Genomic DNA, 13025 nt, shown 5'->3' with positions numbered 1-13025 from the left:
AATATAAATGTTGTATAAGCAAGCGTGCATTCATTTTTCTTGAGAATGTGTTCATTGCTTTGATCAAATGCTCAAAGGGTCTGTGAACTTTAGAAGTTAACAATGTGTGGATGAGATTGCCGCCACGAACCTTCCAGGAGTCAACAATGATTCTCATGTATCCATAAATGCATTGCTCTTTAGGACCTGAGCACCAGTAAGCCCTCTTCTGTGCCCAGCACTGGCTCTATGGGGTCAGAGGATACTCTAAAGGACTGGCTTTGCAAATCCAAAATGAGTTAGCCACCCACGTTCCACCGGCAGTTGAGGTGTGGTATTCCCAGGTGGGAGGGTGGTGCCCAAGTTATATCATTACCATTCACTTATAAAACTGCAGCGCCCAGACTTCCCTGGTGGCACAGTGGTTGGGAATTTACCCGCCAATGCAGGGGACACGGGTTCGATACCTGGACCAGGAAGATCCCACACACTGCAGAGCAACTAAGCTTGTACGTCACAACTACTGAGCCTGCACTCTAGAGCCCATGACCCACAACTACTGAAGCCTTCATGCCTCAGCTACTGAAGCCTGTGCACCTAGAGCCTGTGGTCCGCAGCAAGAGAAGCCACCAAATGAGATGCCTGCACACCGCAACTAAGAGTAGCCCCTGCTCTCCATAAATACAGAAAGCCTGCACGCAGCAATGAAGACCCAACACAGCCAATAAATAAATTAATTAATTTTTTAAAAAGAAATTAAAAGACAGAAATTTTTTAAAAAATGCAGTTTCCACAGGTCTGGAAATTGACTGAGGAATGATGACTTTCCATCTGTGATGCCCCAATTCAGGACTTTGTTCACTAGATCTAAAATCCCTTCCAATTACACAGACCAAGTAAAGCTCTCATTGGCCACCCATCTGTTCACCCCCAGGGCTGCCATGATCATTAGACAACAATGGGATTCTGATTACCACTCTAGTTCTGCTGTGGGATTCATAACCACAATCGCCTTGTTTCTAGAGGTTAAATACTGACTGTTGGCATTTGCCACTCTGGAATTCCATCATCCCCAGTGAAATGAAGAAAATCTTTGCAATGGCTCTCTCTGCCCCCATCAACCCCTGCCTGCAGAGAACAGTCATCACAGAGCTTCTCAAGGCTACTGATACTTCCATCACCAAGGTATATCTCAATGACTTTGCAAAAGAGTGGCATCTGGGTGACCCTCCTATAAAGGGGATGAGTGAATAGGTTGCATATGATAAACTCATTCCAACATTCCAGTCTCTTTAAGCCTTTGGATTTCTTTGTCTCTTTAAACCTTTGGATTTCTTTGTACCAAGGAAGTTATGACATTTCAGTTTCATTCAGCCACCGCCGAGTCCAGGTTTAAGTCAAAAAGAAATTGCTGGAGTCACTCGGAGCTTCTCAAGCTAACATATTAAATCAAGAATCTCTGGTTAGTACATATATCTTGATAAATTTGGCCCAATGCAACATGACGTAGCCTCCTCCCTCATCTGTCACCTTGTAATTCTTCTGGTATGCATGCGTCCTCCTCCTGGGTCATACTTCACTGTCATCTCTCTTAGGTACGCTAGGGTCTGCCTCAGGGGTGGATCTGGAGGCGATGGCAGGCAATGAAAGGTGATGGAAGTATGTCGTAAGGAGATTTAGCACCATGTGGTCCTCAATCAAGTTGAAAGAAGCCCCCTCAGCCAATGATGGAGAAGTCTGTCTCTAATGGGCAAGTAGGCACAGAGACATTGGGGGGAATGGGTCAAGCTCTTGTGATTCAGCTAAATCTGCCCAAACGTCCCCACCCCAGTTCTCAGATCTCACTCTTTCTCGAGCAATGGCCTCACATTCCCATAAAAAAACCTGGTGCAGCTGTGGATTATCTTGTGCTAGTATCTACAACATCACAATCAAACTTCATGATACATTAAACAACAAGACAGTTAAAAAGCAATTCATTCAGGGCCTTACAGAAGCACTCTGATTCTCTGGCCATGCATTGCTCTGAGAAGGTAAAACCCTGAAATTATTTGTTTCTTTTTTTCCATTGCAATCAGAAATAGCCAATCCACCCAAATCCCAGAAGCCCTCACACTCTGCATCTCCACATAACGTTCTGTAGCAGTGGCCATTTAATCTGGCAAAGTTTTGCCCTCTGAAAGTACTTTAATTCCCGGCAACTTCAGGTGATGATTTTAAAAGCCATTTGTCAACGTAAGCCCTGCATTATCAGTATTCCACTTCTTGTTGACAAAAAAGTCAGCACCAGCTCCAAACCTAACCTGAACAGATAACCAACCCTTTTCCCACCATCAAAGGTCTGTTTTCTGTAAGCTCTTGTGATTTTAGTGCTGAATCAGCCAGGAGCCAATCAGGAAAACAGGAATCGCTGTAGGTATATCAAGCAGGACGCAATTTCATACAAAAATGTAGATGTCTAAAAAAAACTGTTAGAAGGCCTGAAATGAGTACGATCAGGGAAGACCACCATTAGCTCTTAAGCATACCACTGGCTTTCAGAGAGTCTGGAAGTTGTAGGAACCACAGGAAACCACAAAAGATGATCTGGGCAGGAAAATGCCCCAAAAATCTCCTTTCTACCTCGGCTCAATAGAGTGAAAGATGAATAAACTTTCCATTCTCTGTTATGATTTTTCTACCAAAAAAATTAAAATGCAATTAGGAATCTGGGCAAAGATACTACACTGTTTTTACATTACATACTGATAAGGACCCTATTATACACTTTAGAAAAGCAAAGACAAAAATGAATTGACATGTTTATCTTGGGCTACTTCAGCCCTCAGGATGAGGAAGGGTTCAGCTTTCTAAAATCTAAAAGTTGTACAGAACGAACTTGAGGAAAAGGGAGGGAGGGCGAAAGGGAAGCTGGGACGAAGTGAGAGAGTAGCATCGACATACGTACACTACCAAATGTAAAATAGATAGCTAGTGGGAAGCTGCTGCATAACAGGGAGATCAACTTGATGATGGGCGATGACTTAGAGGGCTGGGATAGAGAGGGTGGGAGGGAGTCGCAGGAGGGAGGGGATGTGGGGATATATGTACAAATACAGCTGATTCACTTTGCTGTACAGCAAAAACTGGCAAACAGTGTAAAGCAATTATATTCCAATAAAGAGCTTAAAAAAAAATCTTAAAGCAGTGTTCTCTGTCACCTGCTCATTTGACTTTGATTTTTGTTTTAATTGTTTTCACTTGGACCCTCAACTGACTTGTCCATGGTTCTGGGATTTCTAGCAGCTTCTTCAGCCTTTCTTCCACCAAGGCCATCACTTTCCTAGAGAAAAGCTTTTATCTTTGACAATCACTTTCCACTAATCCCTTAAAAAAGTTCTTTGATCTCTCTTCATAAACCCCCACATTGGGTCCATACTCCAGAATGTTCTATTCTCTTGTGTAGAAATCACTCTGCACGAGAATTCACATCAACTAGCCATGACTTCCCTAAAGTATCCTCAGGCATTGACACCTACAGTCAGGATTCTCCAGAAAAGCAGAACCAACAGGATGTGTATGTATGTAGAGAGAGATTTATTTTAAGGAATTGGCTCAGACAACTGTGGAGGCTTGGCAAGTCTAAAATCTATGGGGTAGGCCAGCAACTGGAGACCCGGGGAATAGTCAGAGTTTATGGCCAAAGACCGTCTGCTAAAAGGATTCCTTCTTGCTTCAGGGAGGTCAATCTTTTTCTATTAAGGTCTTCACATGACTGCATGAGGCCCACCCACATCCTGGAAGGAATCTACTTCCCTCAAAGTCTTCTGATTTAAATGTTAATTTCATCCAAAACTACCCTAACAGAAATATCTAAAATAATGTTTGACCAAACATCCGAGTACCATGGTCTAACCAAGTTGACACATAAAATTAACCATCACAACACCTCCTCCAGGAAGCCTTTCTAAGGTGCCGACCCACTGAACTGCCTCAGAATGTATCCTTCCTCCCTTGCAGCATCCCCAGGCCTCCTGACTGTTAGGGTATTTCATAAACATGTCACATCTCACCCACTTTGAGCCTCTGTGCACCTCAAAGGCAGAATCACTTCTGTTTCATCTTTGCAGCCTACTACCCAGCTCAAAATGAGCAGAGATCACTCAGAAAGTGTTTGTGAAATGAAAGAGTGAATGATCATTCCAAGAGCTGGGAGCTTACAGCCCAGTAACCGATCCTAGCTCCTCTCTCCGCAGGGTCCTGCTCTCTCACAACATCTTTTCAACACGCATTTGCACATATGATGCAGAGTTTTAAGGTAGGTCCAGCGTGATTTCTTCATGAGAGGTGAGACACACATGAGACCAGGTGAAGATTATAGAGCACCAAACCTCACTTAATACCAAGTTGGTACCACAATGGGTGCCTTGAGAAAACCTCTGCTGGTCTTTCTGCTGATTGTTGCTCAGTGAGTCACTATGAAGGGACAGGTATACTGACCTGTAAGTCAGAGTCTAGACACTGTGGCCAGGGTCCTCTTGCATCTCACCCTGGTCCAGGTTCTGAGGACTGAAGCTGACTTCTTCGTGGAAAGTAAACGTGTAAGTCTCCCAATCCGTGCCCTGCAGTCAGAAGGGGCGCGTGCAGTGAGGTATTCACTGCAGGGCTCCCAGGGTTCCCAGCCCTGCCAAGTCCCTGATCGGTTTCCCCAGACACTGCTCATCCTGCCAGCAGGTCCCGCTGAGAGCCTAGTCTCCTCATGTCCTGATTCTCAGACAGACTCAGGGAGGGGAGCGTGAGCGTGACACATGTGAGCGGCCATGTGGCCATCAGCCAGGGACATCCAGGGCCCAGCCTGTGCTTTTAGGGGGCCAAGACTGATGTGATGTTCATGGTAGGGGGATGTTAGATTTCCCCAGCAAAGTCCAGACCTCTTTGCCGGGAGCCTTGAAGGCGCCAGACTCCAGGGTTACTTGACAAGTGTTAGGTGTAGGAAACAGAAGGGACATCCCCCCACCCTCCAGATCCTAGGCTCTGATGATGGAAGGAGCAAGCGTTGCCCCTCACTGTGGGGGATGCAGCGCGGATCCGGAGTCAGATCTGCCTCTAATTGACTGGGAGACTCTCAGCAAGGGGTCTGGATGTCTTGGTCTGTGTCATGATGGAGAGAAGGAAGACGTCTGGCGATTAAATAGTGCCTGGGTCTCTGCTTCCAGGATCACAGCTCTAATTCTCATCACAGAACTGGGTGCTCCATCTCACTCCCCACCCCGCCACCTCAAAACTGCAAACCAAGCTCAGGGCCAGGCACCCAGATCTCGCCATCAATTGCTCTTGGATGGACCAACTAAGAAAATGCTTCTGAAGGGAAAACATGGTTTTTCATTGGCCTGTGGGTTAACAACCTGAGGAAATGCCAGGACCCTGAACTCTAAACCACATCCAAAATGGGCCAGGCGCTTTCCTCTATTGTGTTCTGCTGGTAGGTTTTCTCTGGACCAGAGAACAGCACCCACTCCTTCTCCTACCCCACCATCCTAGCCAAGAATAGGACCAGACACCAGCTGGGTGCTTTGTGAAGGATGGGCAGGCTTAGATAGATGGATGGAGAGGGGGCCCGGTCTCTGCAGATCCTGCCTCGACCCAGACTGGATTTTTCTTTCCCATTCTCCATTGCCGAGCTTTGTTTTGCACGGAAATATATTGGTGAGCTCAGAGCTCATACTTCCCCGGTGAGCTGCAGCTCACTCCTTCACCATTAATCTCCAGGAGGTTGGCTCCCCAAGTGGCTCCATTTCTAGTTTTATCTGAAACAAAAATAGACTCTTGCAAACATTCCAGCCTCTGGGTCATCAGTTCACAGGCTTCGTCCAGCCCTGGCTGGTGTTCCTCTCTCTGAGCTCACTCGGAGCACCAGGGCTGCCCAGGCACAGCCAGCTAGTTGACACCGTAGCTTGACTCCACAGTGTGTTCTTCCTCCAGGCCTTTCTGATGGTCCTTGGATATGAAGCTATTCAGAGACACTGATGCCAACCAGCCAGACACCACGGCCAAGGTGCAGGCCCCTGGGGCCAGTTATGTCCTTCTTGGGGCATGACTCGGTCATCACTCAGGAGAGCTGCCACTCTTCCTGGGGGCTATCGGGGCCTGCTATCTGTACAGGTCTTTCTGCATTTAACTCACTGTAGCCTGTGGGTGTTTGTTTATTTATATATCATCCCCTGGGATTGGAGGGGAAGCTTCTGGAGGTTTAGAGCCAGATCTGATTCTGCTCTAGGACCTTGCCAGAAATATAACCAATATCCCTCCTATATAATTTTTATTCAAAGAGAACTCAAGACAACAGAAATATTTATTTTATCTTTTTTAATTGGGGTATAGTTGTTTTACAATGTTCTGTTAGTTTCTACTGTACAGAAAAGTGGTGTTCCCTGTGCTATACAGCAGGTTCTTACTAGTTACCTATTTTATACATATTAGTGTATATATGTCAATCTCAATCTCCCAATTCATCCCATCCCCCTTTACCCTCTTGGGTTCCATACATTTGTTCTTTACATCTGTGTCTCTCTTTCTGCCTTGCAAACCAGTTCATCTGTACCATTGTTCTAGATTTCACATATATGCTTTAATATATGATATTTGTTTTTCTCTTTCTGACTTACTTCATTCTGTACGACAGTCTCTAGGTCCACCCACATCTCTACAAATGACCCAATTTTGTTCCTTTCTATGGCTGGGTAATATCCCATTGTATATATGTACCATATCTTCTTTACCCATTCGTCTGTTGATGGACATTTAGGTTGCTTCCATGACCTGGCTATTGTAAACAGTGCTGCAGTGAACACTGGGGTACATGTGTCTTTTTGAATTATGGTTTCCTCTGGGTATATGCCCAGCAGTGGGATTGCTGGGTCATATGGTAGTTCCATTTTTAGTTTCTTAAGGAATCTCCACACTGTTCTCCGTAGTGGTTGTATCAATTTACATTCCCACCAACAGTGCAAGAGGGTTCCCTTTTCTCCACACCCTCTCCAGTATTTATTGTTTGTAGATTTTCTGATAATGCCCATTCTAACTGATACCTTATTGTAGTTGTGATTTACATTTCTCTAATAATTAGTGATGTTGAACAGATTTCCATGTACCTCTTGGCCATCTGTATGTGTTCTTTGGAGAAATGTCTATTTTGGTCTTCTGCCCATTTTTAGATTGGGTTGTTTGTTTTTTTGATATTGAACTGCATGAGCTGTTTTTATATTTTTGGCGATTAATCCTCTGTCTGTTGATTCGTTTGCAAATATTTTCTCCCATTCTGAGGGTTGTCTTTTCGTCTTGTTTATAGTTTCCTTTTCTGTGCAAAAGCTTTTAAAAAACGTTTCATTAGGTCCCATTTTTTCATTTTTGCTTTTATTTCCATTACTCTAGGAGGTGAGTCAAAAAAGATCTTGCTGTGATTAATATCAAAGAGTGTTCTTCCTATGTTTTCCTCTGAGAGTTCTATAGTGTCCGGTCTTATATTTAGGTCTTTAATCCATTTTGAGCTTATTTTTGTGTATGGTGTTAGGGAGTATTCTACATTCTTTTACATGTAGCTGTCCAATTTTCCCAGCACCACCTATTGAAGAGACTGTCTTTTCACCATTGTATATCCTTGCCTCCTCAAGAAAAGAGGAATATTTCTTGAAGGACTGACCAAAGAATAGACACTGGTGCTGGAGATCCTGTAAAGCTCACGCTGGATTCAGACCCAAAGATCAAGAGCTATTTATCCAGGGTGTTTGACTTGACCATCACCCTTCCCATCAACTAACGTTAAATTTTCCTGAATTGAACAACTGCCATTATGTCCTCTGCTTGTATTGAGAACTGACATAGGAAAGAGCCATGTGAAACACTCTGATTTATTTATAGATGTATTTGACAAACAGTTCCATTTTTGTGTAAGGTTTTTCCCAAGCATCTTATAGGTACTGTTATACATATAGCATCACATAATACATATAGATATAAAACACTGTAAAGTTTGTTGCTATATTATATGTGCTGTTACTGGTCAAATTTTCCTTTTCACCTTGGCCACTAAGATCACAAACTAAATGCCCACCCACTACTAGGAAATATGCAGAACATGCATTTTGAATAACTTTATCTCTGACTTTATTTTTATACTCCTATTTTCCCTTTACTCAATTCCTATCCTTTTATTTTATCCTGCTGTTTATAAACTGCACTGTTATTTTAGAACAAATATAAATTAAGCAATAGATTAACTTATTTCATAGCTTTATCAATTAAGGTAGGTTAAATTTTGCTACAGTAATAAATAATCCCCAAAATATCAGTGGGTTAACACCACAAAGATCTATGTACATATGTATATGTGTATTTATTTCTCACACTCCCATCATTTATTTCTCACACAGCATCACTGAGAGCTGTGCTCCAAGGCCATCATTGTTCAAAGTTGCGACCTGACCTAAGTTGCTCCTTGACATATGCTTCAGTGATGACTACAGCAGGAGAAAGAGGAGAAATTATGTATTAGGTCTTAACAATGGCTCACATCACTTTTGCTCACATTTCATTGGCCAAAATAAGTCACATGGTTGTAATTTGTAATTTTGACTAATTACAAAAAGAGCTGGGACAGCCAAAACTACCATTGGTCTGAAAGATGGAAAACCAGAATATTTGTGCTGTCCAAATTGAGACAAATTTGAGAGAGAAAGAAGGAACTAAAAATAATAAAATTTATGTAATTTGTAAAATATTTATGTATTAAATAACAAATTGATTTTATTATATTGATGGGTGATAAAATTATTTTACTTGAAAACTAATTTCAAAAATAAAATGCTTTCCCTTCCTCATCCATCCCCAGAAAAGAAAAGAAAAGAAAAGAAAAGAAAAGAAAAGAGGAGAAAAGAAAATGCTTCCTAAAACTGTAGTATACACAGCAGCATACATCAAATTTTAAAAACCTTCTTTACATTGATAATCTGAACATTAAAAATAATGTAAACAAAACAGTTTATTCTCGGTTCATATTCACACAGTTTCTTAGACATACCACTCTAATATTGTACCACTGAATTTCTCTGAAGAATGTCATTTTTCAGTACGATCTTATTTTAGATTTTTCCATAAAATTGCCTGCAGTTTTCTTCAGCGTTGCATGTTATGATCAATAAATTTGAAATTATTGACTCTTTCAATTGACCTTTCTTTGTAGATCACAATTTTTTAATTGAGACAACATTCAGCCTCCTAATGCCTAGATATCTGGCAAGCTTGGAGAAAATTTGGCTAAATGGAGGATATTGTCAATTTCAATTATTTTTCATATGGAAAAGAGTAAATATTTCACTTCAAATAATTTCACAGATGCTTTCATTTTGCCTCAGAGTAGTTTTCCTTGACAAAACATGTCAAATAAGTTGTCTCTATTTATGACTCTTTTGAATGGTTCACCAGTTCTAAATGCTACAAAATTATAGGCCTGCCGAATTTCACTCCATTGCAGAGCAGAGTAGAAATTCACTTCACTGCTATATGAACATCATCACAAGACTCTTCCGTGAACCAAGACATCCCAGACTCTCTTATGGAATTTGAATATTAAATGTTGTGCATCATTTCAGTTCTCATTATTTCATTCTTTCAACTCTTCCTTCGATTTCAAAGAGATAAATCTCCCTCCCTTTGGTAGAGATACAGTGTGCAAGTTTTGTTTTCAATCATTGCAATTCACTAAAAGATTGAAAACCTGATGTCGTGGGGTGAACCCTTCGTTGAATTTTGATTAAATATTTCCAGCTGGTTTTGAACAAAATGAACCAAAACATAGAGGGTTTGTTTACACAAAACCGCAACAAATTTTAGGACTCAAGTTGGTTCACAAAAGAGTTCTTTAAAAGTTCAAAGATTCCCAAAATCTGATTAATGGCAGGCAGCAAAAGGAGAAAATCTATACCGCCACGCTGAAGTAGTATTTTGTACTCAAAATCAGTTTTGTCACAAAATTTTTGTAGTTCCGTTTTTCTGAGCAGCTATAAACTAGTTTCATTTTTTACATCTACAGCTTGTAATTCAATTGATAGAACAACACGGTTATTAATTATGTGTACACCTAACCAACTCCAAGAACATTACTAGTCTATAAATGTCTTAATTTAGTAAGAATATCATTTATTCTACAATATTGTGTTCCACCAAAATTTGTATTTTTATCACTGCAAAAAAAAAAAAACCTTCAATGTTCAACTTCTTGACAAATTCAATTGTATTCATTTCAGCTATTTCATCTTTGACAGAATTACTTCCAAAAGATTTACTTTGAATCCACAAATTGGGTGAAAAGTTGAACCAGTGTTAAAATTAACTTGGTGAAGATTCTATTTGAAGCATCCGATGACACTGATATAATGCTGGCTTCATACAACTCTTGGAGAAATTATCCTTCTGCTGGTTCAGCCAACACGTCCACTACTATCACTTCACTTTCCATCCTTGCCCAGGAAAACTTGGAGTTGAAAATGAGTGAAATTAACTTAGTAGAACCGTCATTTGGTCTAAATGAGTCATGAAATGATACGTAAACACACCTTTTGTAGTTATTAATCGTAATTATCTTTGGGCACAGGCTTGACTACAAATTTTTCAGAGGCAGATGCCTCTTCAACAGACACACGTCTGTCTTCTCGTTTCCATGTAGTCAGTGGTATAACTACACCCCTGGTATCAACAAACACTTTTTGCATGTTACGCATTAATCATTCGCTTTCTTGAAAGAAAGAAAAAAAGATTGTACTTAATTTTGTATTAAGCCGTATTCTGGGTTTTTGGACTCATTGATATAGAGAGTATGTTACCTCCCCAAAAAAATTGTAAGTACCAAACAATAGAGTAAATAGTTAATCACTGACACCAAAAATAAAAGACAAAACCATTCTAGAAAGAATAACCAGATTTCTTATTCACTCGACAGCAGAACTTCTCAGCCTCGATTTTCTATGTTTCACATATACCTAACATAAAATTTTCCCCATTTTCCAGTGACCCCATTGACTTGTGGCAGTCTTTGTGTACTTGCCCTATCATAACTGGCTGGTATACCAGGTGAATTTCCTCCATCGCCACCGAGACCAGGAGTCCAATCATGTTTACCTGTGTCAGGAAGCAAGGGTATCATGCACACTGCCCTTAAAAGGTAGGTGTTATTTGTGTTCTGTCTGGAAAGGGAGCTGGTTAAATAGAAGTTTACTATAGCAACGAACCTACCTTTTATATGAAATCATGCATTATTAACCCTCATGTTAAAGCAATAAAGCTAAAGACGCAACCACTAAAATAACTATGCAAAGTATAAAGCTAAACATTCAGTAGGAAGTCAAAATAGATTACAAAAGTATATTCAATTAATACAAAAGAAGGAAAGAAATGAAGAAAAGTGGGACTTAAAACAGATGTGATAAAAAGATACCTGTACCACAATGTTCATTGCAGCACTATTTACAATAACCAGGACATGAAAGCAACCTAAATGTCCATCGACAGATGAACGGATAAAGAAGATGTGGCACTTGCGGAAGATATACAATGGACTATTACTCAGCCATTAAAAGGAACAAAACTGAGTTATTTGTAGTTATGTGGATGGACTGAGAGTCTGTCATACAGGGTGAAGTAAGTCAGAAAGAGAAAAACAAACACTGTATGCTAACGCATATACATGGAATCTAGAAAAATGGTACTGATGAACCCAGTGACGGCAGGAATAAAGACACAGATGTAGAGAACATACTTGAGGATACAGGGGTGGGGGGGAGCAGAAGCTGGGAAGAAGTGAGAGAGTAGGATTGACATATATATACCAAATGTAAAATAGATGGCTAGTGGGAAGCTGCTGCATAGCACAGGGAGATCAGCTCTGTGCTTTGCGACGACCTAGTGGGGTGGGATAGGGAGGGTGGGAGGGAGGCTCAAGAGGGAGGGGATATGGGGATATATGTGGAAATATAGCTGATTCAATTTGTTGTACAGCAGAAACTAACACAACGTTGTAAAGCAATTATACTCCAGTAAAGATGTATTTTTTAAAAAAACAGATGTGATAAACACAAAACAAATGGCAAAATGACATACCTAAATCCAACTATATCAGTGATTACACTGAATACCAATGTACTAAACACTACAATTAATAGGTCAAGAGAGTGGATTTTTTAAGTGTCTCAATTATATGCTATCCATCTACAAAAGATACACTTGAAACAATTTATTTGTAAATAGTTGAAATTAAAAGAAAAGAAAAAGACTAACTATGCAGACACATATTATGAGGACCTCTAAAACAGCTGCATTTACAAAATCACAGGCTAAACACAGGAGACACACTTCATACTTGCTGTCACCGTGGATGAACTAGGTCAAGGGCCAGACTTTCCTCACCCCATTCACCTGCCTCAGAACTTCACCTTCTACAGGTACACCAAAGCCAGCATCCCCTCTCTCCCTGGACCTCTGAGGACATACTTTAGAGACACCGCTCTTCCTAAAAATGCCACTAACTGGCTGCTCTCCTGGACCATGGCATCCCAGGATGGTTTTGGGAGCCAGTGGATGCTCCCACATTGGAGAAAGATCCACCTAGAAGAGTAGTTATATAATTGAGGTGGTTTGGTTTTGTTTCATTTTTTTCACTCAAAAATACATCATGAATATCTTTTTTCCAACTGATTTGAAGATACTTTATCATTTTGTAATGACTGTATCATTTCCCTTTGTAGTATGAGCCATACTCCAGTTAACTGGTCCCTTAGTAATGGACATTAAGAGATTTTCCCAGTTTTCCATTAATCAGAAATTAATAAATATTCCAATGCATTCTAATACAGTTTTCCCCACTTGAAGTGTTTCCTTCTTATGGTAAATTTTTCAAAGCAGGAGCTCTAGATCAAAGGATATGGACATTTTATGTTCTGATACTTGTCAAACTGCCTTAGAAACAGGTTGTACTAATTTATACACTTCTGAACTAAGTATTTCTCAAAATCTTGACT

This window comes from Hippopotamus amphibius, chromosome 7 (assembly GCF_030028045.1).
Source record: "Hippopotamus amphibius kiboko isolate mHipAmp2 chromosome 7, mHipAmp2.hap2, whole genome shotgun sequence".
In the NCBI taxonomy this organism is placed as follows: Eukaryota; Metazoa; Chordata; class Mammalia; order Artiodactyla; family Hippopotamidae; genus Hippopotamus; species Hippopotamus amphibius.
The sequence above is the reverse complement of the archived record's forward strand: the minus strand, read 5'-3'. Positions refer to the sequence as shown.